Here is a 26,336-nt window from a genome sequence, read left to right on the forward strand (position 1 = left end):
CTGTCCAAATATTTTCCCTTTCTTAGCCTTCTCTTCAGAGTCACCATGGCAATAGAGCTTTCTTTTCTTCACTTAAGGCTGCATTTGGGCCTCTGTCCCCAAAGATAATGAAATAACAATACTATTATTGACTTTCAGGAGAACGGTTTCACCTGTGTGGTCTTCCAAGAGAAATGCAAATACTAGTTCAAAGCATCTTTATATTGGCACTCTCATGTGGTTGAAACTCCTCCTTGTTAAACTTTATGTTGAGGAAGTAGGGTTCAAAAATAGGATAAAGAACAAAGTTTTTAGGATTTGAATTCTAGGGATTAATTACAGAAGGTTTCTGTCACAGCACCTAACTTCTAAAAGCACTTTGGTGTTTAATGGTAGTGGGAGAAGCAGACTGCAATATTTTTGCAGAGATAGCTGTGAACAGAAGATGCTGTATTATATGAGAGTGGTCTACCAGAGTTGGAAAGCAATGATCAAAAGCAGTCAATGTGTAATGCTGATGCCCACCAGGGCTTAAGCACCATAGTTAAGGTCCACTGCTCAGCATCTGTGCAGCTCCACAGTCCAATTCATGGTACTGGAGAGGTGAGCACTTAGCTTACACTGTAGCTTGGCAGCAGGATGTCAACTCCAATATTTCTGCTGGTAGATCTCACCATTAGGCTGAAATGTCACAAATTCCTTCTCTCTTCTCATCCAGTGAGCTAAGATAGAAATTTTCACTAACAGAGACAGAGCAATCCAAAATCAAGGTAGGTGATGGTTATGACATTTATTCTGCAGGTAGATTTAAGGCTCTCTCCAGTCTTTGGGCATATGCTCAGCAGTACCAAGACTCACACAGATTTTTGGGTATTAAATCAATCAATCAATCCATCAAACACAATTATTAATAAGTCCTACTTAATAAGGACCTACTGGCTTCAGGTAGTTCTTGGATAAGGGAGTAAATTTTGAATAAATTATAAAATCTCAATTTGTATGCCAAAAGGATAGTTATGTTGTCTAAACCAAAAAATGCAAGTGATTTGGAAAATTTCATTTTTCTCCTCTGGGCTGGAATATATCCCTATCCCACTGTAAGGGGAGCTGGGGAGGATTCTTTTTGATAGATTTCTTGGACAAAAATAAAGCTCAGAAGCAGCAAATATTGTATCTGAGAACAGTTTATTGATAAAGGATATGGTCTGGACTGGAATTCACTGTTTTTATGTGCTAGGTCTCCTCCTACAGCCTGATTCACAGGGAATTTTTTTTCCCAGGCATCCAGGGGTCTGCCTGCCTCCAAGGGGGAAATCACTGGCAGCTCAGCTGTGGAAATTTCCTCTCCCCTGAGGGGCTGCCAGGCAGAGCCTCCCCAGGGACAGAGCCTCCCTCGACTTCTCCCAAATGCTTCCTATACATGTGGCACCTGCTAATGCTCCCAGCACATGTTCAGCCCCTGTAGTCATTTTTTACTCCATGTCAGAAACCAGATTTGTAACATATGTTGAGGCATAAATAAAAATGAAATTGGTTCTTCATAACATGTAAACTGCACGAGAAAGTCGATACAATGAAGTGGTGTTTACAGCAAAGTAGAAAGAGCCTGAAATTGGTTAAGGGCATTGAAGTGATAGAAATTACAGTTTTGGTCATACTCTCCTGCTTTTAATGAGATTGTTTTCTGAAAATGCCTTCTAGGGGAATTAGTTTTAAGAGTGTGCAGTGACTAATTTCCATGTTTTGGAAAAGAAACCTCTAAGAAGACACATACCAGACCATAAACTGACTTTGTAAGGTTTGAACAACATTGAGATACTACAGCCTAATCAAATTAATTATACACTTTAAAAAAAAACAAACCCTCACTCATTTTTCACAGCCCACAGAGATACCTGCTGTTACTGAAATTTTGTCCCTTGTTTGCTTAAATTCTTCAAATTTCTACATCCTTTCAGATTTCACCCGCAGCTGTAGGACTTGACACAATTGAAATTTTATATCTATTGGCCTGGGAGCTCTAAAATGATTTCATTTATGGTCTTGGGAGGTGAAAAGAGATTTTCTGGAACAAAGAATTTTCGATGAGAAAACCTGTCCCAGAGGAGTTGAAATAAACGTGTGTCAGGGTATGATTTGAAGGAACAGTCTGATGAAGAAACTCTGCAGAAGTCTTTTAAACACCTAGATCCATCTTAGCTTAACCCACTAAAACCCACTAAATTAGATACAGTAGATAAACTAAATACATGTAGATAATTTGTTGTATTAAATCCGTTTTTACACATAGTTCCATTTCTGTAGATTGAATGCTTCACTTTGGGGAAATTGTTCAAAGTGTTTGCAGAGCTACAGGTCATATATCCTGACTGAAAGGTTTCCTGGAGGAACTAAATGCCATTTGGGCTGTTGCTTTACTGCGTCTTATAAGCAGAGCTGTAATATCCAAAAGTCCAAGTCCTCTTTTAGCCTCTTTTAAACCAGTTCACACTGTGGGTTCATTAAATCTAGTGGTAAAAGGGAGAGGGCAGTGTAGAATTTCTTCTGGTAATAAATCCTTTTTGTTAGGACAAGAATGGGTTATCATCCTCCCTTCTTTCTTTTACTCCTTCAGTCCAGATATTTGATTCCTGTGAAGGCTTCATTTAGAGAAGGACAAGAGAGAGGGATGAAACTAAGTCAGTAACAGATTAATTTGTGATATGTGGTTCTGATTTAAATATAGAAAATTAAATTATAGATAAATAGCTTGTCTGCCATTCCTTACTGATGGAGTTGCCTTTGGATATACAAGCACTCATACTTCCATCAGTGTGTATAAATATAAATATAGATATACTTTTACACATTAAATAACCTCAGGTACATATATTTGGCTAAGCACTTCTGTTATCAGATTAGACTGATTTGTCTGTTTATTTTAGCTTCATCAGTAGGAGAAAAATACAAAATAATGTAAAAAAAAAAAGCAGTGTGATGGATACTAGTTTGTAAAAATCAGTTTCAAAAACTACTGTAAAGTGTTAGTTTAGGAAAGGCTTTTAAAAATATTCCTTAAAATCCTGACTTAATTAACCCTATTTATAAAGTAGAAATATTTTATTTTATAAATGATTGCTGAACATACAGTGGCAAAATGTGATTACTGGTAAATCAGAGAAAAGGTTCTTACTGAGAGGGCAAGGTTCAGAGCAAGGTTACTAATCCTATCATCCTCCCCTCATAAGCTGTCCATGAGCTCGTCTTCTTTTAACAGGTGCTTGCTCTATTCCCAGAGGTCAGTCCATTTCTGCTTCCATATTCCTGACTGCTGTACCAGATTCTTCTGACCCGTGTGTGATGCTCAGATTGACATGCTGCTAATTTGCCTTCGAAGTGAAAGACTCGAGTAATGTGCTAGTACAGAAAGAGAGGTCTCATGGTCACCTGAAAAGTTCCTGTGTAGAGTGTGGGGAAAGAGGGAACTGGCAGCTGATTGCCAATGGGATAGATTAAGAAGAGCCTTCTATTGCTGATTTTATATTACATTGTCTTTGAGGTGGAGTAATTTCTGCCTCTGGTCGTTTGTGTTCAGCCTGTGGCTATTTTTCCTCTTCCATTGTGCTTGCTAGCTGGGACAGAAAAAAAGTGTGGCTGCAGTAATGTAAACATCAGAGGGCTCCTCAAACTTTTATTCTCCATGCAGTTCTTTGGTGCTCTCCAGCAGGGTGAAAGCTGTGTGACCTTTTCACATGCTGTGTTTCTTGTCTCTAGGTGCCTCGAAATTTTCTGTTCTATACAAATCTCTTGCTTTGCTAAGGATGTTTCTCAACCTCATGACTGTTGAACTAATACCCAGTCATACTTTTTTATTACTTTAAGTGTGAAGTTTAAAAACATTAATCCAAATCTTTATCTTTTTTTAATGCTCATAAACAGTATTGCAAACTCCCGACTGTCTATGAATTGTGAGACATTAGAAAGAGACCAAAATAGTGTTATTTAAGCTCTAGATAAAATTACATATATTAATTTCAGAAGCAAATATCTATTATCAAAATAATGAATTAAAAATATTTTAATGGAGATTCTGTGGAATGATATTTCTGTGGAAAGGTATTTAAAACAACAGCAGTAGAACAAAGAGTATGCTTCGGTTGTTAATATTGCTCTAATATGCATGTCCTGAGGAAGAAAAACAAGGAATCTGTATGAATCAGTCACTGCATATAACCAGGTAAATGATCCTTGTAAGATGCTCTCAGTCTGGCTTTTCTGAGGCTCTTGACTAGGGGAATTATTTTTCTGTGAGGGTCACAGTGTCAGTTTCATACCCAAGCTCTCTGACGTGTTTTCTACAACTCATCAGTGGGCTTAGATCCAACAATCTCATGTTCACAAAAAAAAAATAAAAATTGAAAGTTATTTAAATGATAGTGAGTTCCAAGTCATTATCTTATTGCAGCCTAAAAATAAAATTCAATATGAACTTTACTCAAATTGGAGTAAATGGCAAATTTTGAGTCATGATAACTGATTATTTGTTTTAAAGTTCAGAATAGATAAAAATTAATAGAAGGACAGTGGTTACACCCTACTCATCTGTTAGCAATGCGGATGATGTAGTCATTGAGATTTGTTCAAAATCAAATGCTAATTAACCATGGACTGTGAAAACAGAAAGCTGTTTTCTTCTCCCCTTCCTTAGTTTCTTTGGTAGACTGATGCAGGTGCATATTAATTTCTATCTTTTTTTCTCCTCAGTGTCAGAAATCTCTCTACCATATTTACGGAGGTCAGGAAGTCTGTTACTTCTGTCTGAGTAATCCTTGTACTTCAAATGCTTTCATCCTACCACTGACTTTTCTCACCCCATCTGTCTCCAACGAAATCTAGCTTCTTTTTTCATTATTCTTGGTAATTTATTTCTTTAAGAAGGAACTAGCTGATATCAAGTTGTTAATTGTCAGGACACTAAAGAACTAATTTTCACTCTATTATGTAAATAATTGTTTTTATGCATGCACTCTGGCTATTCAGAGGTTTGTGAAAAACAAAGATCTTGGGTCCTGTTTAATAAAAACATTTTGGTGATTCTGCTAATATAAATAAGTACCTATTTCCCACATACACACATACATTCACAGTATTCATGCTTATGTTCAGACTTAAAATGCTGTCTGAGCTCAGCTAAGTGCAAAGGAGCCAGCAGTTTTTGCACACACTCAAAAATCCCTGAATTTTTCTAAATGCCTTGTTGCACGTGAACCATTTGCAAGCAAGGGAGGGTTTTGACATGGATTGCAATATGAAAAGATTTATAGCCTTTGCTGGAAAGCAGTAAATGTCTTGATGGTAATTAAGTACAACAAATAAATGTTTAAATACAGAAACAAAATTATTGTTTCCTACCTTCTAATATTTTTTTGCTTTTTTGTTAAGAATGTATGTGTTGGAGTCAGTCAGGAGTCGCTCTGATCTCTTCATAGAGAAATCAGAGTGCAGGGATTGAATTAAAGTCTTTGGATGGAATGAGTAAGTGAATAGATGGAGTGAATAAGTAAGTAAGTGAATGGAATAAGTTTTAAGTGCTTTTAGTAAGTAAAAGGTCTTAGATGCCTGAGAAGTAGTACATGTTCTAGTGAAGGTTGAAAAACATACTAGTGTTTCCTTAGAGGCTCCAAGAACCTAGCTTCAGACATAATAGAGTTAGAGTTAAGAATATTGCTTACGTTTTTCAGTTAGAAAAATATTGGCCATGTATGTAGTCTATACATAGTCTGGCGTGCTAAGAAACCAGAATTCTAATAGATTAAGGAGTAGTGGTCCGAGTTTGTGTCTTAGCTAGTTGGAAAGTTTCTATAAAAAAACATGCATTAGGGAGAGCTGGTGCTCTGTGCCATGGCTTTATACCATGTGCATTTTGCCACTGCAGTTTTGCCATTGCTTTTGTCATTGCTGTTATGCCATTGCTTTACTTTGTTTTTGCCTTTGAGACTGATGTGTTCTACAATAAGTAACTTTATAGCAACTATTAACTTGATGGGCTTTTTAAAGAAGGAAATAACCTGGCAGTGTGGGTGCCCAAGAACACCTGGAGGTCCACAAAACCTCACATGTATGTATTTAAGGAAGAGCATTTTTCTCTGAGAAATGTCAAAAGTTTAAATAATAGTCCTATTAAAATCTTGTTTTATTGAAAACCCTAGATCTCAAATCTAGTTTTAAATACATACATACATACATACATACATACATACATACATACATATTATATATGTGTACATAACTGCTAAAGACTTTCTAGGTGTTACAGTGAATTTATGGAAGGCTGAATTCCCTCTTCAGCCATGAAAATTATTCTTTCACCAGCATGTTTCTGACACCATGGATTTTTTTCAGTGTTTCATTTCTTACTGGGGACATTGGACTGTGTTGAAAGAACAAATAGTTTTATCTTTCTGGTGCCTTCCTCATGGCCACAAAATGCATAGGTGAAAGAAGGGCATCACTCTATTACCTTAAAATGCTACATCAGGCAAGATTAAAAAAAAATCTTATTCACTTAACTTAGTGTGTTAAAGCTTTGAAAAGAAAATAAGGTAAAGTTCTGCAAAGAGGAGTGGTAATGAAAGACATAGATGTACATACCCATACAGAGATGTGTGGGTGTATGTCCAGATTATTTTGTGGTGTCATCTTTTGGATGTCACTTTCTCTGATCAAAAATCTTGGGTAGAGCTCACTCAACTCTGTCAGGCCTTAACATTGTCAAGAGAAGAGACACCAGGACCAGGCCCTGCCTGAGATAAATCAGAGGCTCAGACCCTGTGAAATTATTACCAGCTGAAACTCCAGCCACACTGTGCCACTAGAATACATTTCATGATAATTCCTCTCCTGTTAGTTCCAATTCTTTAACTGATTTCTAGATTTCAGTTAACATCATTTCAGCATGTTTGGGCCCTTTTCACTGCACCTCATATCATCCGATTCCATTTAATAATATTCACTCAATTTCAAAATTTTCTTCTTTTTTTTTAATAGCATTTCATTTCATCAAGAAAGGCAGAGAAAGAATCTTGCATAGCAAAGAAAGCCATCTTGATGAGAGATGAGTAGATAAAGCCATCAACCTACCATAATAATTAACAGCTGAAAACACACAGTCCTTAATATCGAACTTGAACGTGGCTGTTGGAACTATTTGTGTTTCATAGGAGAAAAGCCAGAGACTATTTCTTTGTATATTTTGCCTTCCATGGCTTGAACTGGATAAAATGGAAAGTCATAGCCAATAGCATTTACTTTAATCTTTACCAATATGAAACTGATTATGGTAAAACACTAGGGAATATGATTAAAATCAGCAGTGTTCTGAAAAATATTTCAGCAATTATTAACTGTAAGTAGCTTATGAAATCCTACAGAATCCATTGGAATTTGAGCATGTGCATACAGTTAAATATATTGATATGTCCAAGAGGACTTTGCAAGGAAAGACACACTTTTTCTTTGCTAAAATATGCCTTTTTCTCTTCTCGTCATCATATAAATCCTTATGGCACCAAAATATTTTTTCATTTGTTTTTCACAGTTTTTCAAGATTCATAATAACATTTTGCAAGGACAAATTTGGATAGTAGCTGGAGGCAGAATGTTTTGGGAAAAGAGACTGAAATTGGCTGAGGTACTAGATAATAAATGGGTGTAATCTGTGTGATATTAAAGGCTTGCCTTACTAAAATTCCCCACGTTGGTGCTGATTTGATAAACACCTTTGTTTGGATATATCACACAGTATATTAAGAAAGCTGTTAATGAAAAGTGAATATTGCGGTGTCTTTTTGGCAGGCTGAATGCTCTTTTTAATAATTCAGTTTATTCCTCAAAATATCATTTGACACCTAGAAAAGAAAATAAGAACATGATATAATTACCAAACCCCACCTTTTCCCTTTCCTATCAATGCACATCTGACTGATGCCCACCTCCTCTCACATTTTCTGAAGCAGTATTACTATATAATGACTCAAGAAAGACTCAGTTTTGACATGAAGAAAGGTCTGTTATTTTCTGAAGAATGGCACGACTGAAGGATTAACCTTCATTTTTTAGACATGATATGTTTTATTTTCTCTGTAGAACTGGTAAATTTATGAAGCTTCCTGCATTTAGGAGAAAATGAATATCTGATTTGACTTACAGCCCATTTCCCTCTTTAAGAGGTCAGATAAAGTATGAACAGCAGACAGTGTATCACTTCCTGACTTTGACAGGTCATCACAAAGTGCATAATTCTGTTTTCCTGACCATTTATTTCTTCTGGTTATCCCTTTTTGGGCAGTCGTATTTCAGGATGAAGATTCCTGTATATTTATTATTTTGCTCTGCTTGCAGTTTTCAATGTGGATATCTTCCTGGGATAAGAAGCTCTCTAGAAATCAGAGAAAGGAAAAAGAATTAAATTGTCTGAGATGTCACATTTGTTGGTTTACATATCAATTAGATTTATCTTTACCTTTGCTTCCTAAGAGTTTACTTTTCTGGCTCTTGCTATCAAAGCTCTGGGGACCTAAGAAGAAGCTGGAGATGTTTTTGTATGGCTCAAGGGACAGAGGACATGATGGAGTTATTGTATAGGATAGACAGTCATGGTGTTCAGACAGAAGCTGCATTTTTGTGAGAGCACACACAGTTTAGGTGTCATAAGGCTAAACTTGTAGGAAGCCAAGCATAGCAGCTAATAAAAGAAGGCTCCTCTCCTCCCTTCTTCCTGCTGTACCAGGTTTCCCTCTGAAATGATACTGCACCTTTCTATACATTAGGATACAGGACTGGTGCTATGCCCTGGTTTCAGCTGCAGTAGAGTTATTTTTCTTACCAGTGGCTGATACAGGGCTGTGTTTTGGGTTTGTGCTGAACACAGGGTTGATAATACATTGATATTTTTGTTGTTGCTGAGCAGGGCTTGCACTGAGCCAAGGCCTTTTCTGCTTTTTGTAAGGCTATGCTGGTGAGGAAGTTGGAGCTGGTTGGGAGTCTGAGGGGAGACACAGCCAGGAGAGGTGACTGAAACTGACCAAAGGGGCATTCCAGACCATCTAGCATTACACTCAGTGTATAAAGTGGGGGGAAAAGGAGGAAGGAGTGAGCATTTGGAGTGATGGCTGAACACCTGCCTACGCATGGGAAGCTGAGAATTAAATCCCTTGTTTTGCTTAGCTTTTGTGCACAGCTTTTGATTCCCGATTAAACTATCTTTCGTACAACCTATGTGTTCTCTTACCCTTCTGTTCTCACCCAGATCCCACTGGTGGGGAGTGAGAAAGTGGCTGCCTTGGGCTTGTCTGCAGGCTGGGGTTAAACCATGACATGGTGTAGTGAGTTATCCCTATTATTCATGCTTTAAATATTGAAACTGTTTTCTTAAAGTTTGTCTTCTTGAAGTATGTACTTCAAGACATCTCAGACCATTTCAGGAAACTGGAGGGCATATGAACCTGAGAATCTCTGCTTGTTCACTACGTCTGAAGGTGTGTTTAGATTGGTTATCTAATGACAGCCAAAGTATCTGAAACTGAGCTGGTTGTAAGAGTTGCTGTACTCCTTTGCATATGAACCTCTTGCTATATGGTCATATATCGTCTGTCATGTATTGTAGATATCAAGCTGTAGGCATTCAGTTTCAAATCCTGCAGCCTTAGTGAATCAGCTTTAAAACTAAAATATGATAGAAATATTTTGCCCAGGTGAATCAAAACCCAAGTTGTCCTTAATGCATATTAATGTGCAGTTAGAGGAGAGCTGAGGAAGAAATAAAAAGTATTGGTTTTTGTTTGCACTAAAGGCCAGAAATCAGAGTTTTGAAGATTTTTTTTTCCTTCAAGGTAAGAGAACAATACTGGAAATCTGACATACTCAGCTGAAAGGAATACGTCACTAAAATGTACCAGAAGCTGTTTTTATTTTTAAATTTTCACATTAAAACTACTTGCAGGATTCCTAACTGTAAGAAGTGATGTGACCTTAAAAATTACCAACAAAGAATTGTTCAGGAAGGTTTCTATTTTGGCACAATATAGGAATGTTAGTTTTGTTTAGTTCCTATTTGCTCTTTTCCCCTCTGGAGGCTTGAATTGGACAAAATTGAAGAGATGTTGCTTCTTTCATTTTTTGTTTTCATTTTCAGGTTTGGCAAATCTCTGTGTCAAAGGACAGTTCCAGTTATTAGACAAACACCTTACAGGCGAGATTGCCTTCAACACTTGTAACATGTTGAGTTGCTGTTTCTGAACGTGCTGAGCTTCCTCAGCCCCTGTGATAAGCTGGACCCATGAGCCTCGGTGTGCTTGTGAGGAAGGGTCACTGCCTGTCAGAAGCAAGAGCTGGATTTGCAGCTTGTGTTCAGAGTGATGAAAAGGCATTCCAAGTCCAATACATCTGCTGTCCTGCAGGGCATATAACTGACTTTTTTGAATGGAGAAACGTAGATTGAAATTCTAGAGAGCACCAACCACGGAAGAAGAAACAGCTCCTGCCATTCATTTTTTATGGATGTTTGTTGTAGGTACCATTCACTCAGGTGACTGAGGTGACTTTCTGTTATGCTAAAGGAGAGCACTATTACTGAGTGCCTCAGACAGTCAGAATTTAAGGGCTTTTTTGCTTTGGGGTAAGTGGGAAGAACATTTATACAGTGTTATAACAATTTCATCAGATGATGAACACACTTTGAACAGATTGGAATAGAAGTGCTAGAGACTGCCTCAGGATATGGCTGTCTGCTTAAAAATTACATCTAGCATAAAACCATTAATAGCTCATTTCTCCTGACTTATTCAAGCCCATAATCATCATCCATTTTATTGAACATCCCTCTCTTGCACACAGACATTATTTTTGCTGCAAGTGGAAATAAAGTCTTGTTTACATGGTTCAAATGTTAGATGAGCCAGCCTATATTTCCACAGTTTTACAACTTAAAGAAAGATGAATTGTGTAAAAAGATGAATTGTGAAGATACAACTTGTCTCCCATAAATGTGTAATAAACGTTGATACTCAATTGGAATAAGTTTCTTAGTTTCTAGAAAAAAAGTTTTATGAACAATAGAGGATGCAAGAGAGAAAAAGAGCAAGGTTTGCCCTAATGTTTAAGGGCAAAAAAGACAGAACCTGTGAGAGACTGGTTTCTCTCTGGTTACTGAGGATGACTCTTGTCACAGGAACTCACAAATGCAAGAGAATGTCAGCCTTTTTCAGCTAACAACTTGAAGCCCCACATATAATTTGCATAGACATTATAGAATGCAGTAATTACCACTGCATTTTTCTTAACGCAGTTCTGTCTGACAAAGGCAAATAGGAACCCTTTTACAGACTCCAGTGAAGAGTCTCTGAGTGTTATCTATGACCTCAGGAAGGGAAAAGAAGTGATAGTTTTCAGGACTGTCACCATGCATTCCTTGTATACTCTTTGTATTTCATAAATGCCCTATATTTTCACATCTCAAGATATGTCAGCTGAAGTGTGTAATCTTTGGATGAAAAAAGGATGCAAAATGATATAAAGCCTGAATATCATTTTTGTTAGCAACTGCAAACTGAAGAGCAAAAGTACCCTACATTTTCTGTTAGCTGTTTTATGGCAGTTTAATAGCAGCCAGTGTTGTTAAGAGGGTGATAGCAGCAGCTTCAACTTTTGATTGGTGAAAAAGACACTAAGGTAGGCATGGAGCTTTATTTATTGCTGTGTTTAAACTTGGAGTGGGTGGATGCTGGCTGGATGCTAAGAACCCACAAAAGCCATTCAGTCCCTCCCCTCTGCAGCTGGACAGGGCAGATAAAATACAGCAAAGATATCAGGGATTGAGACAAGGATCAAGACAGATTACACACCAAAGGGAAGCATTACCTTCCCTTTTCTCTTTACATATATAGAGTATTATGCATATACAGTGGGTAAGGGAGAAAATATATATCAGAGAGGCATTTTTTAAGGATGACTCTTCAAAACTGTCCAGAATTTAAAATATAAATTGTCTTGTATAACTTTGACTTAAGGCGCAGGAGGTGAGGGATAAAAGATTTAACAAAAAATATAAAAAATTAACCATATTTGTGAAATGTATCCAAGGCATGTATTTCAAAGTTGTAAATATATGTGTAAGCAATGCACCATCTCACAAAGCAGAGTGTTTTTATAGCACTTATACAGTGCATAATATAGATCTGGAAGATATTTCCACCATCAAAATAATACTTCTATTGGATTCGGGAGAATGCCAAATTTCTATTACCAATAATAAAGCAATAATAGCAATATTATTTCAAATAAGTCAGAGAAATCAAAGTTCACATATCAGTGCATAAACTGAAACCTCACACAAAGGCCCAATGGCAATCTATGATGCTGGCTTGGCGAGTTGACTTATCTTCCTCCCCACTACACAGGACTTGCTGGACACAGTTAGCATTCCCACCAGTCTGATTGCCATGCATTTTTATACACCTTTCAATACTGCCTCTGACTTTCACCTCTCTGATGTGCTTTTAAATTTTGAATTATTTGCACTTGAAGCTGTACTTAGTTTATTGATCTTCATGTTTTGATCTTGTTGCCCTGTAAACAACACAAGGTTTCTGAAATCAGTGGAATGATTTTAAACCAAGGGTGTGACTAACTTCTGTGAAATTTGTGTTACTGACATGCAGAACTGTCTACTTTGTTGTATAATTGCAAGCAAGAGAAACAAAAAAGAATTAAATTGAGCAGAAGAAAAATGAAATAGAATAAAAAGGTGAGAAATGTATGAAACAATTGTGGATTACTGAAAGTTCATAATACCAAGAGGACATAGAAGAATACAGCTTTCCTGATGAGACTGCCCCATGTGTCTTCTATTTTCCTTCATTTCCATAATGCTGAATTAGTGACTCATTCCTAAATAACCAAAGTCAAGCTCAATCAGTGTCTGGGTAAAAGACCTCTTAGGCACTTACTTGTATTACAGTAATGGAGTAGATTTATTCTCATGAGACCTTGAGGTAGTATTAAAGTGAGTCCTATTGCTTATGGCAGGTATTTTGATTTTAGATGCATTGCTGGGGACTCATCATTGTCCAGTTTTTTGGGGTTTTTTTTCCACTTCAGAACAGAGGTTGGTTCTGCTGCTCTGACAAAGTTATGATTTGAAATTGTACAGATCTTGGCTTTATTTTTGAACTGATTTATTGGCATTGGTATCCATTTTCAGTCCCGAGCAGTTGTGGAATACAGCAGAGACTATTTTAGTGCAGACACATGTGAACTTATGTTATTCATATCTTTGCTACAAATTCCTGCAGAGGAGCACAGTGAATTTTAATGTAGCTTTTACCTTTCATTATGGTTGTATGATTTACAGCATTCTTCATTTGCCAGAAGCTCCTCCATTGCAATGCAGATTCTTGAAATGGAGTACATTTGACAAGTGGGATATGAAAAATTAGAGAGGGAAAGTTGCTTTTAAAAAGATCAAATCAAAAACTGATCTTCAAAAATTTTCAGGGTCCTCATATTTAGCCTATGCAAGCACATTTTCCAATCTGAGAGATTGTCTTCAGTGTTGTGATATGGCCTTGAAAAACATGAAGGAATTGAACTTGTATTCACTTCAGTTTAAAGGCTTGATAAGGACAAATGGCATACCACAGCTGCAGATGAAATTTTATCAATACATTAGCCTAGTGATGGTGATAATGAAGAGTGACATAGGTAAAAGAAAATACCTGTAAAATAATGAGAGTTAGAGCAGTTGCTTGTAAGTATTTAAATTAGAGGTCTTTCTAAATGCAAAAAGGGAAGCCTTGTATAAACACAATCCTTTATAGCTCAAATCCCTCTGAAGAAATTTTACGTGTGGCTATAAAGATTATGCTCATAATAAAAATAACTAAACCAAATCAATTCAAGAGACATATGTATTTTACATGGTCTGCCTTTTACCCGGTGCACTTTTGCCTGTGGCTGAGCTATATTCTCCAAAAACACAACTCTTTGTATTTGCATTAGGCCTGGCTTACTGGTAGTGCTAATATGTGCTCTTGACAGTATGTGAAGGCACACCACTCACTTTCAGTATCTTATAGACTAGTAGATAGATACCATATCATTTTGTCATCTGCTGAAGAATCTGGCAGGATTGTGTTTCCATAGTGCTGTAGTTTGTCACCTCTTCCAGAAGGTATAGTGAGGGAGTAAGGGTCACATTAAGATTAACCATAATAATGGCTACTGAAAATTTTTGCTGTTGCAGAACACCAGTGTACAAAATCAGACGTGCTTGTGGATGTTGCTGAGGTGAATGGTAGAGTTCCTTCTGTAAATTTAATGACTGAGTTCTTAATTCCGTTTTCTATTTGTGAGAGAAGGCCAAATGTATTAATAACTTAAGAACAGAGATACGAGTAGATGGAAACTGATGTGTCACTGTAAAGGTTTTGAAAAAAGACTTCCTCTGTTTTCACATATTTATAGTTTTCTTCCATAAGACACATCATCTTATATGTACTCCTAGCACGTGCTTGTTTTCTCCGTGATTATGCCTCTGTATGTTTGCAAATGCTGCTTTTTCAGTGTGAAGATAACCTACTTCTTGTAGGACAGCTATGATGTTGAGACTAGAGCCCTCTGAAGAGGAGGAAAATTTCTGTGTGCCACTTCAGAGAATTTTACTGTTCGATTTCCTGTTTTGGTGTCCTCAGTGTGAAATGTGGCTTGCTTTGGATGTGCATGTCTCTTTTCAAGTCGTAGAAATTTCAAGAAAAGTAAAAAAATCAAACTCCTTAAATATCCATCTGGGGTTTACAATATTTTTTAAAATGTGTTCGTACTAGAGGACAAGACATACCATACAAGAGAGTTGGAACTCAGTGATCTTTAAGATCTCACCCAATCCAAGCCATTCTATGATTCTATGATACGTGGTGCATATCTTTACCCTGAAGATAAAAAATATTATGTCTTACATTTGAAAATTCTATTATATAATATCTCTGAATCTTTTTTTCTTTTGGGCAGATGTTCATTGACTTTCCTGGCAAGATAACTTAAAACTTTAGAGGAATATTTTCTCCCTCTGGTATCATAGAGGACCTTTTACTAAATTATACTCTAGGCACTTCAGTTACAAGGACCTTTAGTAAATAATTGATATGGTGAACTATACATGTGTAAATCAGCTTTGTAATGAATTTTGGCCTACTTTGATTTACACAAGTTGCTACAGAAGCATGACTGCACTTTGGACAACTGTAAATGATTGCATGGAGTCGGAATTTTGAACAATTTAATCATGTAACAAAGAGTAGAGGTACTTGAAACTCAAAAAAACTATTTGAACTTTCAAGTTCGGAATATATTTTTTCCTCAGACCTGCCCCTTAGGTTTTCTGAACCTCATTGAAAATGAAGAGAAAAACCCTGAGGCAATAAAAACTGCAAGGAGAAATGTAATAAAACTTACAGACAAGTGTCTTTTCAACTGATGCATTGAGGAAAGTTCAAATATTATGCAGAGTCCTCCAAGAGTAGTAGGATCACATTCAGAGTAGACCAATACCATTTAAACCTTCTTACTGATGTGAAGGCTAAGAAACCTTCCCAGGCTAAAAATATTTTTGATGCTCCTGGTGAAATGAAGGTATTCTGTAAGAAATAAAATCAAGAACATGAGAGAGGTGAAAGTTTATTACTGTGAAAGAAGTGAGGCACCGTATTTTTAACTACGGATGATGTTTTATTTAGGTAATACTTGTTTTCCCCATTTTATTATAAAATGCAAACATAATTTCTAGAAGCTGTCTCTGGGAAACTTGACTATGTTCTGGCTATATAAAAAAACTCCCAACCCAACGGCCCCAAATCAAACCCCCTAAACCCCAAACCAAACAAATAAATGAAAAAAATCAGCACACTACCCCCCTCCCGCTTTCCCAGAAACCCAACCCAAAAAAACACATGAAGAGCAAAAAGACATATTGAAAAAAGTGTCCTCCTCTAGTTGAAATGTCTTCAAGTCCTCTCACATCCTCGAAGATAATAAATTCTCCAGTCTGGTAAGTTTGGCTTTGTTGAAAATGTTTTGGTTTTTTTCACCGATAATAGCCCAACTCAGCCCTGATGATTGAACAATGCTGACTTGTTTATATTCTGTTGCTTCAGGTAAAGTGGCAGAGATCACAGTTATAGATATAATATGTGGTGACAAATGTAGCATCTGGTATAGTTATGATCTTGTTGATCATACTGTGCCCCTGGCTTCCTCCTTAGGTGTTCCAGCTGTCTTCTCTCCTGCCTTATTATTCAAAAGTTACAACTGAGGAAAAATGTCATTTGGAGACTGTATGGTGATACTTAAATTATGATAGCTATGCCTGGCAGACATCCATCCATCTATCTTTCTATCTATCTATCATCTATCTATCTATCTATCTATCTATCTATCTATCTATCTATCTATCTATCTATCCACCTCTGACAGACAGCCCCTCTCACAGCCAAGCAGAAATCCTTGTATTACTTCCAGTTTCCTGTTCACACCTCCTGTACTGAACAGGCCCCCTCAAAGTGTCACCTGAAAGTATTTCTTTCAAAGGCAAATGAAAGAACTCATTAATAATGTGGTTTTGAATACTTTTAGCTGTGTTAATCTATGCCCTACCAAACTAAGGAAGAATGTGATCTTCCACTGTTCATCTCCTGCCCCATCTCCTCCATCCCAGCAAATATTTTGAGCCTAGAAAGCCACATCTGAAAGGGTTCTGCCATGGTTGCTAAGGTCAGTATGGGGGAAGATGGATTACTGCAGGTTCTAATTCTTCTAATAGAACTTCTGCCCTGAATAGTCAAAGCAAAAAAAGCCCCAAACTGACTATGCTCAGCTCCTTGAAAAGGAGACTTTCATGGTACAATAATCTTACAATGAGAAAATATGATTATGGAAAGTAATTTCCTCAGAGTAATCATGTTTGTATTATTGCAGTCAGACGGTCAAGTTTCTCTTAATAAAATTCTCTTTCACAGCTCAGCTGCTGTTTTGCCTGCTCCTTCCATCATCATCCTGCATTTGTAAGAACATCTATTCCTCTAGATATGAATATGATGTGAAAAAATCCATGGTTAGAGCAGTGAGCTATTCAATTTACTGACTGCTTTTTGAGGCACAAAATGTCTTCTAAACACCTCCTATCCAATTATTTGTATAAGTAACTGTGCCTTCTCACATCAACGATTACATAGCATTCTCTCCAAATTTCAAAGAACAATGGTAACATGGATGTATGAAAATATATTACTAATATATTACTAATATTACTATATTACATTCTTTATTAAGTGTACAGTAATTCAGTCACAAAGCACTAAAGACAAAGCATTTGTCTGTAAGCCCTGAACCAGTGCTCTACAGATAAAGAATGAGCAGCATGAAATTCATTATGTGAGTGAATTCCCCCCACGTGAGGAGGTTCTTTACTCTGGCTGTGAGGTTCTCTAACTGCCAGAGAAAATGAAGCAAATCTCAAACAAAGTTTATAGTTTTACAGATGTGGTGCTTCCATGGCAAATTAGCAGACCAGCTCTATCTGCTGAAAACATGTGAAGTGATGCCATGATATGCCTTCACACCACAGTAACTGCTTCTTGAGCTGTGTGAGGTAAAAACATGAGGCACAGTAAGCATGTAAAAGCTGATTCATTTTGTCTCACTTTCTAAAATTACTAGAAGTTCTACCATTTTAATGTACAGGTTGTTATTTCGTCAAAGTACTGAAATGAGTAAGAATAATATTAAAAATTCTTATGCCATGCTGTATTTTTAAGCACTACATCTTCCCTCCATAGTATCTTGATGGAGAAAAAGGTCTGTGGTTGTGATTTACTCTTACATGACGAGCAGAAAGTTGGATGTTCTTTTGGACTTGTTTTGTGAACAAAACTATGAGTATGAAGTACAAACTGGTCCTGAGGAAGGAGGCAATCATTCTGTTTATAGATTTCTGCTCTTAGTAATTTTCTATGAAAAATCAAACCAGTTTTCAAAGAATATACCTCTGTATAAACAATAAAAATTGTAGATGTTTCTTAAATGCAATTTATTTCTGATTTTTGAGCAGAATGTATGACAACATTTATTTTGTTATTATACTGGTATAAAAGATGAATAATGATACCAGAGGTAGAGTGGTGACCCTATTGTATAGTAAAATCCAACACATGGAAGTGGAAACAAGAAAAATTCAGGTAATGTGTTTAGCTGAGAAGTAGATTAACTAATGTAACAACTCACAGTTTTGCTGTATTCTGTCACTGGAAATGCAAAAAAAAGATCAAATCACAGTAATTAAATTTGACTCCAGGATAAATTCAGGGGAAGTCCAAATGTTAGGTGGAAGACCAGAGTGCGTGATAAGGCTGCTCCTGTCCGGCTTTTGAGTCTATTAATCTTAATGAAGAATGCAAGTATAAGCCATTTGTACTTGTCTGGTGAGCTCTGTTTATAGCTGCCTGAAGAGGAGATTATGTGTTTCTCTTTCTATATCCTGGACCTCAGTGGGAACATGGAAGTTATAGGTGAGTGAGCCAAATCTTGTGACTATCCTAAAAAAAAAAAGCAAAAAAGAAAAAAATGCTGCCAAGTTTACAATGGCTGGAGTTATTCCTAAGATACCATTCTCTGTTTCAGTGCTCCAGCTCCGTCTGTAATTTCCACTGGAGTGGGAAAAATTCTATTGTGTAAAGGGGACAGAATCTCTGTTAGATCATCAGCAACAAGGTAAAATAAAGTTGATTTGTGAAAAACTATGAACCAGGGATCCTGTCTACCACTGTAGAAAATGGTTTAGAATTGGCAAAGGCCAGATACATAGAAGAATGCATGAAATTTTGAAAGGTTGCATATGCTTTCACATTTCAGCTCTTATAATTCTTTTCTTTGCTAGTGTTTAATTTCATCCAGAGATTTATTTTACTACATTATGTTAGTACAAGACTTCTATATTTTGCCAGCTGTATGTGCACAGATGTGTGCCTGCATACACACAGACATACTAGTGCTGCAGAAAGGAAGACTGGAGAAAATACAAATTCTTCTGCTAATAAAAGTAGTGAACAGGCAGTACAGCACAGCCCTAGCTCTGCATAAGCTTAGGGAATATTTTAAAACTAGATTGGAAATCTAGGAGCTGTCTTTCGCAAATATAGGCTTTTTTTTTTTTTTAAGGATTTGCTTCTTAAAAGTCCAGGGTTTAAACTCGAGGGGAATTACAGGTGCTAGGTTCAGCACAAGGTTCAGGACAGACACATGAATCAATATAATGAGTGAATGAGATTTTGCTGATGGAAACAGATACCCTGTCAGGACATCACTGCAATCTCCCGAGGAAGCAGGTTTATCCTTTGATGTACATCTTCCAGTTTTTCTCCTAGTATGTGGAGCAGATAGCCCATTTTATAGTGACCTGTAACTCTGAATCCTGACCCTACACTAATTTTTCTGTAGAAAATATTTGCTGAACACTTTGAATTCCCTGATGTTAGCAGTTTGAGTTTATGTGATGAAGGCACTACAGTCTGACAGATGTCAGCTATTAATCTCATAATTTCTGTATGTATTGCTGTGAGACTGCTATAGTACCAGAGATATGAACCAGAGCTGACAACAGAATTGAATGTGGCTAACAGGTTTTCTGGTTTTGTTGCTCAGTAAAAGTTGCCATAAAGATGACTTTATGAATTCAGGTAGATGATTTAAGAAAAAGTACATGTTGCACGTGACTCTTTGGGAAGACGTTGTATTTTATTTCCTCATATTTTGTGTTCCTTTTAAGCTAGAGGGTTTAGTCAGACTGATGAAAAACTTCATACTTTCAAGTCTGCAGGCAAAGAAGAATCATTGATCACTATTACCTGTAAAAAATTAATCACACCTTTTCTGCAAGCATGCAAATATCCCCCTTGTAGATTGCCCTTAGACTTAAGCTCAGCACTCTTGTGACGGCTTAATTGGGTAGCAGCCAGTCTGCTCTGCAGTAGGATGTAGGATCCATGAGAGCAAAAAAGGGTACTAGGCATGTTATTCTTTGTTATTGGAATCAGGAGTTCTATGGACTGTACAGTACACATCTGGGCAAGTTTTAGTTGTTTGCAAACAGGGTCATACCCAAACTATAAGCACACATAGTGTTTTTTTTCTTGGCTAACACACAGAGTGAGTGGCTGATATAAAGACACTGCTGTGCAGACAGCCCCAGCACAAACTCCTGCTGGGAAGGCAGTCATCAGCCAGGTGGGGAAGTGTCAGCCTTGGCTGCTCCTTAGCACAGTTTGAAACTTGAAGTTGATGCATTGTCTTCTGACTTCCCTCTGTCTTTCTAAGGACTTTTTACATTGTCATATTGGTTTACTACTTGAGTTTCTACTATCTATTCAGAAATTTTCCTATTGTGTAAGTAAGAAAATATTTAATTCTCTGAATGTATAAATTGCCATTGTATAGAGACCCTAAATTACTTCTAGAACTCCCACAGGCATATGGTAGGTTTTCATATTTTTCATTGTTTCTTTTCATTCTTTGGTAAATACAAGAAAAAACGTTTAAAAACTGACTGAAAGACAAGTTAATTTCACAGCTTTGAACCAAGTTTTAGAGCTTTTTCTCACTGAAATGCTTATTTAGATTCATTCTGCATGAGTGGTCAACAAAATTCACAGTGAGGTGATTATCCTTTGGGGGCTTCCATGAAGTGAATCTGATTTTTGTGGCTAGTCCTGTGGGTAATTATTCCTGACAAAACTCCTGCTGTGGCTGATTCAGAACAGGAGCATGTCCAATATGGCCATGATGAACTACTCCTTTAATGGTGCAAATCACATCTTTCCATTATGGAATGAGTCATTGATTAATCATTTTGTAGGTGCTTTCTTTACAGAAACCCTCTGTCAATTTGGTATAACCATTGTTCCTTTCCCTTGCACCTCTTAAAACAGAGTGAAAATTGAAGTTAAATATTTTTTTAAAACTCATGTAAATTATAAAAGCTACAGATGAGTCTTATTACCATCAAATCTGTAAGGGTCAGAGTGCACAGAGGCAAATATATGTAAATCAGAGCACAAAAAATTGCTTATGATAGATAGTCTATGAATAATATAGGTCAATTCTCCACTGTAGATTATCCTGTGGGTTAAATAATATTTTGTCCTTTCCAGTCCTTTTGGAATTCCTTTGATGTATGTACTTTGACATACTAGACTGCAGTCTCAGGAGAGGAAGTGTTAAGTTCATATTTGACACTCCAGTGTGTACATTCAAGGACCTCATTTATGATTCTGGTTGACCATTTCACACTGTGTTTCTGACAGCTTGGCACTAGGGCAGGCTATGAGCCACAAACAGCTGAGGCAGCTCTGTAAAAGTGACAACCATCTGGAGCTTTCTGCTTTTTTTTTTTTTTTTTGAAGTGGCAGCCTTGCTGTACTCCTTCTTTGAGTACTTTATCCAGTTCTCCTTCTCTATTGCCAATTGAGATGAGAAACAAAGGCAACGTTTTGCTCTCCATCCTCCTTGCCATAATTCCTCTGGATAATGATCTGGCATTTCTGTGCTTATGTGAGCTTTTGATGCCAAGTGGGCAGAGAACATTCAAGAGCAAAGCTGTTCTTTCTGCTGTTAAACAGCAGAGACAGGATAAATGATTAACTCGGCACAGTCATGTCAGACGAGTGAAGTGGTGGCAGGATTCTTGGGTCAGAGTTTTAATCATCTTGTATAACTGAAAAAATGCCATGCAAGCTTTGTGTCATGCTTGCCTTGTGCTGGTAATAGCAGCACTGTGCATCACAAGCAATTGAGAAATAGGCCCTTAAATCTCATTGCTGAGGCATTCCACTAGTGCCCCATAAACGGCTTCAGCACCAACCCTCTGACATAATTTAGTGGAGCATGATTCTCTTGATGTTGTGTATTGTTTTTATTGTCACTCATTGTACCATTGTCTTCCTTTGCTAGCATTTCTTTACATGTTCACACACACATCTGTTACTGAGCAGAAATATCCACTGGGAGCTGCTCTAGGTGCCATTATCCAGCTATGCCCATATTTTGGTAACAGTAAAAATCTCAGGCAAAAACTAGGCATATTTTCTCTGTTTTGTTGAAGCTGGAGTTCAAAACTGTAGCATAAATCCTTCTTTACTTAAAAAAAGAGAAGTAATTAAAATAGTTAGCTTTTTTGTGGTGATTAAAATATACTTTTGTTGTTCCATTGTGCTTTAGAACCAAATGGTAGAGACATTGGCAAGGTTCACCTTTGGCTCACAGCTGTTCTTTAGCACTGAGCAGAAGTCACGTCTGCATTGTCAGCTAGTAACAGTGAAGTTTTCTGTACTGGAATTGTTGGTGTTAACAAGGACCATATTATGCAGAACTCAAAGTCTGAAATCTACTCAGATTTCAGTGGATGTGAAATAATTTATTTTATCTTTGGCTCTGCTTGTCCTATTTCTGTTTTCAGGACGTATTTCAGAATGTATTTCAGGCAGCTGCACTAACATAGCTGAGGATCTTCATCTGTTGGGAGTACTGGGAAGTGTTAGAGACATTAAAGCAGTGACAGCTCTGTGGGTTGGCTGCACATGAACCTCACACAGTTGTGAGGCTGCCTTCCCTGGTAGAGGCCTGAACTGAGACCTTGAGTTCAAAAGGAATAAACCTTACTCACACCATCAAATGAATCATAGTTACATATTCATTGTTGCGCCTCTAGATAGTCTGGCAGGTTTTTGTGGGGTGATAGACATGAAGTGTTACTTTTAAGACATTTTTCAGAAAATAAAGCTTAAGCATTTCTTTTGAAGAAAGATCAGTAGTAAAATTTGAGTAGATAACCTTCTCCTGACTTCAGGCATCCTAGTGGAGGTGTGATAGCTCAGTACACTGCTGAGGGAGGAAAGCGTGCTGAGAACTGAGGCTTATTTTCAGTTCTGCTGCCAAGTCTTTGCAGTCTGAGAGGAAAGTTCAGTCTGAGAGGAGACTGCTGTTGTGTCATTCTCTTTTATGTCACAATGTAAAGCTGCTTCATTTGGTTATGAAGTCCTTTTAAGTCCCAACTTCCCATTCAGATGTTCCTCTCTGCTGTTATAGTTGCTTCTGTAATCAACCATCCCTCAGACAGCTGTAATAATATTTTCTGCAAAATATGTACTAAAAGTATTTTCTGTCAAGTTTTTGTGACGTCAGGTATATATTTTCATTTCAAAGTAATTTTAAAAGCATATATATATATATTTATATATACCCAAATCATGGGAAAAGGGCCAGTGCTGATTTGCAGATCTCTCACAAAAACTTTCATAGGCACTGATATGCCCGTAATTACTTATAGAGGGTTTGCAATGAATTTAAGCTTTCTGGACAGAGTGATACATTTCAGGGATTTTCTGGAAGGATGATAGTAAGTCTTTGTTTAGATGGAGAAAAGTACCCTAGTAGGGATACAGAGGGTGTGATGAGGAGCAGGGCAGAATGAAGCTTGGCCAAACTGGTATTTGTGCTTTGGATGACACTAATTCAGAAAGAGGTATCTTGAGTTTCACCAGAAGTCAGTGGAAGCAAGATTCCTAACTGTCTTTTAAGTATGGAACTCAGACATCCAAGTTACTCATGCACTGTTGGAAATATTTAGCTTTTGCAAATCAGTTGGTGTCTATGGTTGCATTTATCTGTGGTAGGAACCTACCAGATGAATCTTCCTTTTGGCTCGTTGGGCGCCAGAAGTATTGTCTTAGTTTAGGGTAAAATTGGGAGGAAACCTCTGAATGAGGTTTTTTAGGAAAAAAAAAAGAAAAGATCTAAGCAGTTCTTTCTTCAGTTGGCTCGGGGAAAAAAAAAAGAAAAAAATTCTTTGGAGAGAAGTGGAAAAAAGAAAAACTGTTTATTTAACAGGCAACACACCTCCCAGCACAAAAATGAACAATATCAAACAGCAAAATTTCTCGCTGTTTTGAAGAGATGGCAGATTTAGAAGAGTTCTTTCCGTGGCTGCCCGGCTCACTCTGCTCTCAGTCCCTCCTGTGCTGGGCAATGCCCAGGCCAGGCCCGGGGGGACACAGGTGTGAGCTCCCGGTGCTCTTCTGGGTTTTCAGTCCAGAGAAGGTTCAAACAGTTCCAGGAAAACAGAAAAAGAGAAAAAAAAAAAAACAAAAAAAACATTTTAGGAGGCTTTTCTGCCTTAGCTAGTCAGAAAACCAACCAAGAGCAAAGGAGAGCTCTCTCTCGCTGTCCACCGCAGATAACACAGTCTGTGAGCAGGAATGTGGGGGAGCCCGTGCAGTCCCTGATAACAAACTCTGCACTTCTTCCCCCCCCCCTTCACTCCTGGAACCAGTCTTAAAGTTGCAGAATTTAATGTTCAACACTAACAGAACAGACGATTTGGGGATATGGGCATCATACAGTCACCCCAAGACAACTTGTTTGTTATTATTTATTTTTGATTGAACAGACTTGGGAAAAAGAGGGTTTTTTTGTGTCAGACTCAATTATAATTCTTCAGAGAACTGGAGGAGGAGGCTGGTTGAAGAGAAACCAAATGAATGCCACTGGGCAACATTTATCAAAGGCCTTTTTAGTACTTCTGTAGTTCTCGGCTGTGTACTCCCAAAGCATAAAGTCTGTGCAAGTAAATTGTGGAAACTATCACACTTTTTTTCCTTCTTTACCCTTTCATTAGGAAAAGAGAATGAAGCAAACAAGAAAAAATAAAACACAAACCAAAAACCCAAAACCCCAAACCTACCCTACATTTATTTGTGAAGTCATGGAAAAATGAATCAAAAAATAAATGCTGTATGCAGATCTCTTGAGATAGGTTTGCAACCAGTTGTGATGGCCAGAATGAACAAAGAAGATAAAACCTATCTAAATCTCTGTAACACCTAAAGAGAAAAGAAGTGTGGGCTTTGCCATTTAGGAGATTGCTATTTCCTGTTTTATCAGGTATCTCATGACACTTGTGTGTTGAACACTGGAGCAGTGATTTTGTGGGAATCTGAGTAATATTTTTTAAAGATATTTCTCATTGTAGAAAGTAAGTGGAAAGCTTGATTTCTAAGTGCTCAGAAGAAAAAAAAAAGGAGAGACCACAACTTGCTGGTTTGGGAATGAGATTTCAATGTATATAGGCTTGATATATTTTGAAGGAAATCAGTCGCAAATTTCTAAACCTCATAGGCCCCCTTTCCTCAGTTCCAAAGCACATCTTCAAATGTTTGAAAGAACTGTTGTAATGGCAGCTCTCCATGAAGAAATAGACCATGATACTGAAAATAGGTTGTGGGTTCAATCCCCAGATGGGCCATTCTCTTAAGAGTTGGACTTGATGATCCCTGTGGGTCCCTTCCAGCTCAGAATATCCTGTGATCTGAAAATGGTTGGCTGGAGAGGGGCACAGAATCTAGCCTGAATGACTGCAATCATTTGGAACCACAGTCCTGTAGTTCCACTGGAAAGTTCAGCTGCTGCAACAACCTAATTGACATGTTAGCCAATGTTCCCTCATTGTGATTCAACTATTTTTTCTTGAGATAGTGGATTTTCTTCACTTGATTTATATAAGTTATTGTTAGCAAAAGCAAGTCTTGGTCATGATTAATTCCATCTATGCTGTGTGGGTCTGCTCTTTGGCTGTGATGACAGACCTTCAATAGAAATTACAATACCATGGTCCTTGGAAAGAGCCACAGCTAATACTGCAACAGTGGTGGCATGAGAAAATAGAGCTCTTGAATCCTGCTTTTCACTTGCAGACTCGCTTAAAGTTGATCTATCATGAGTTTTCCTGCTGTTGTCAGAGAAGGGTCATGACACTTCCCCAGTTTCTATAGTACCACAATAACACTGAGATTACTTGAGAGGGTACTGGTTTAGGTCTGTACTATAACTCCTACTGTGTATTTCATCTAGATCAAATATAGCTGGGGAAAAGGGCTGGTTCCTTCTTTTCTTTTTCTTTTTTTTTTTTTTTTTCAAACTACTCTCTGAAGTTTCTGAATGTTGTTTGTGTCCTTCCTGCAGTATGAGGTGGTACAGTTTCTGTTTGCAGGAATAAGAGGCTACAGACATATAAATATATATATATATATAATCAGAGGACCAATATAATTTTTTTAAGTACTTCAGCAGCAGCAGCCAAATTATTAATAGTGAAAAGTGAAAGGATTCAAATTTTATTTTCTGCTCTTTTGCATTTGTACCACTTCCATGTTGTCCAAAATAGCATCTCCTTTCTGTGGAAAGGTTAGGAGGGGTTGGGAAGCCATTATTGGAGGATGAAATCC

Source organism: Sturnus vulgaris, chromosome 3 (assembly GCF_052056855.1).
Source record: "Sturnus vulgaris isolate bStuVul1 chromosome 3, bStuVul1.hap1, whole genome shotgun sequence".
NCBI classification, from domain to species: domain Eukaryota; kingdom Metazoa; phylum Chordata; class Aves; order Passeriformes; family Sturnidae; genus Sturnus; species Sturnus vulgaris.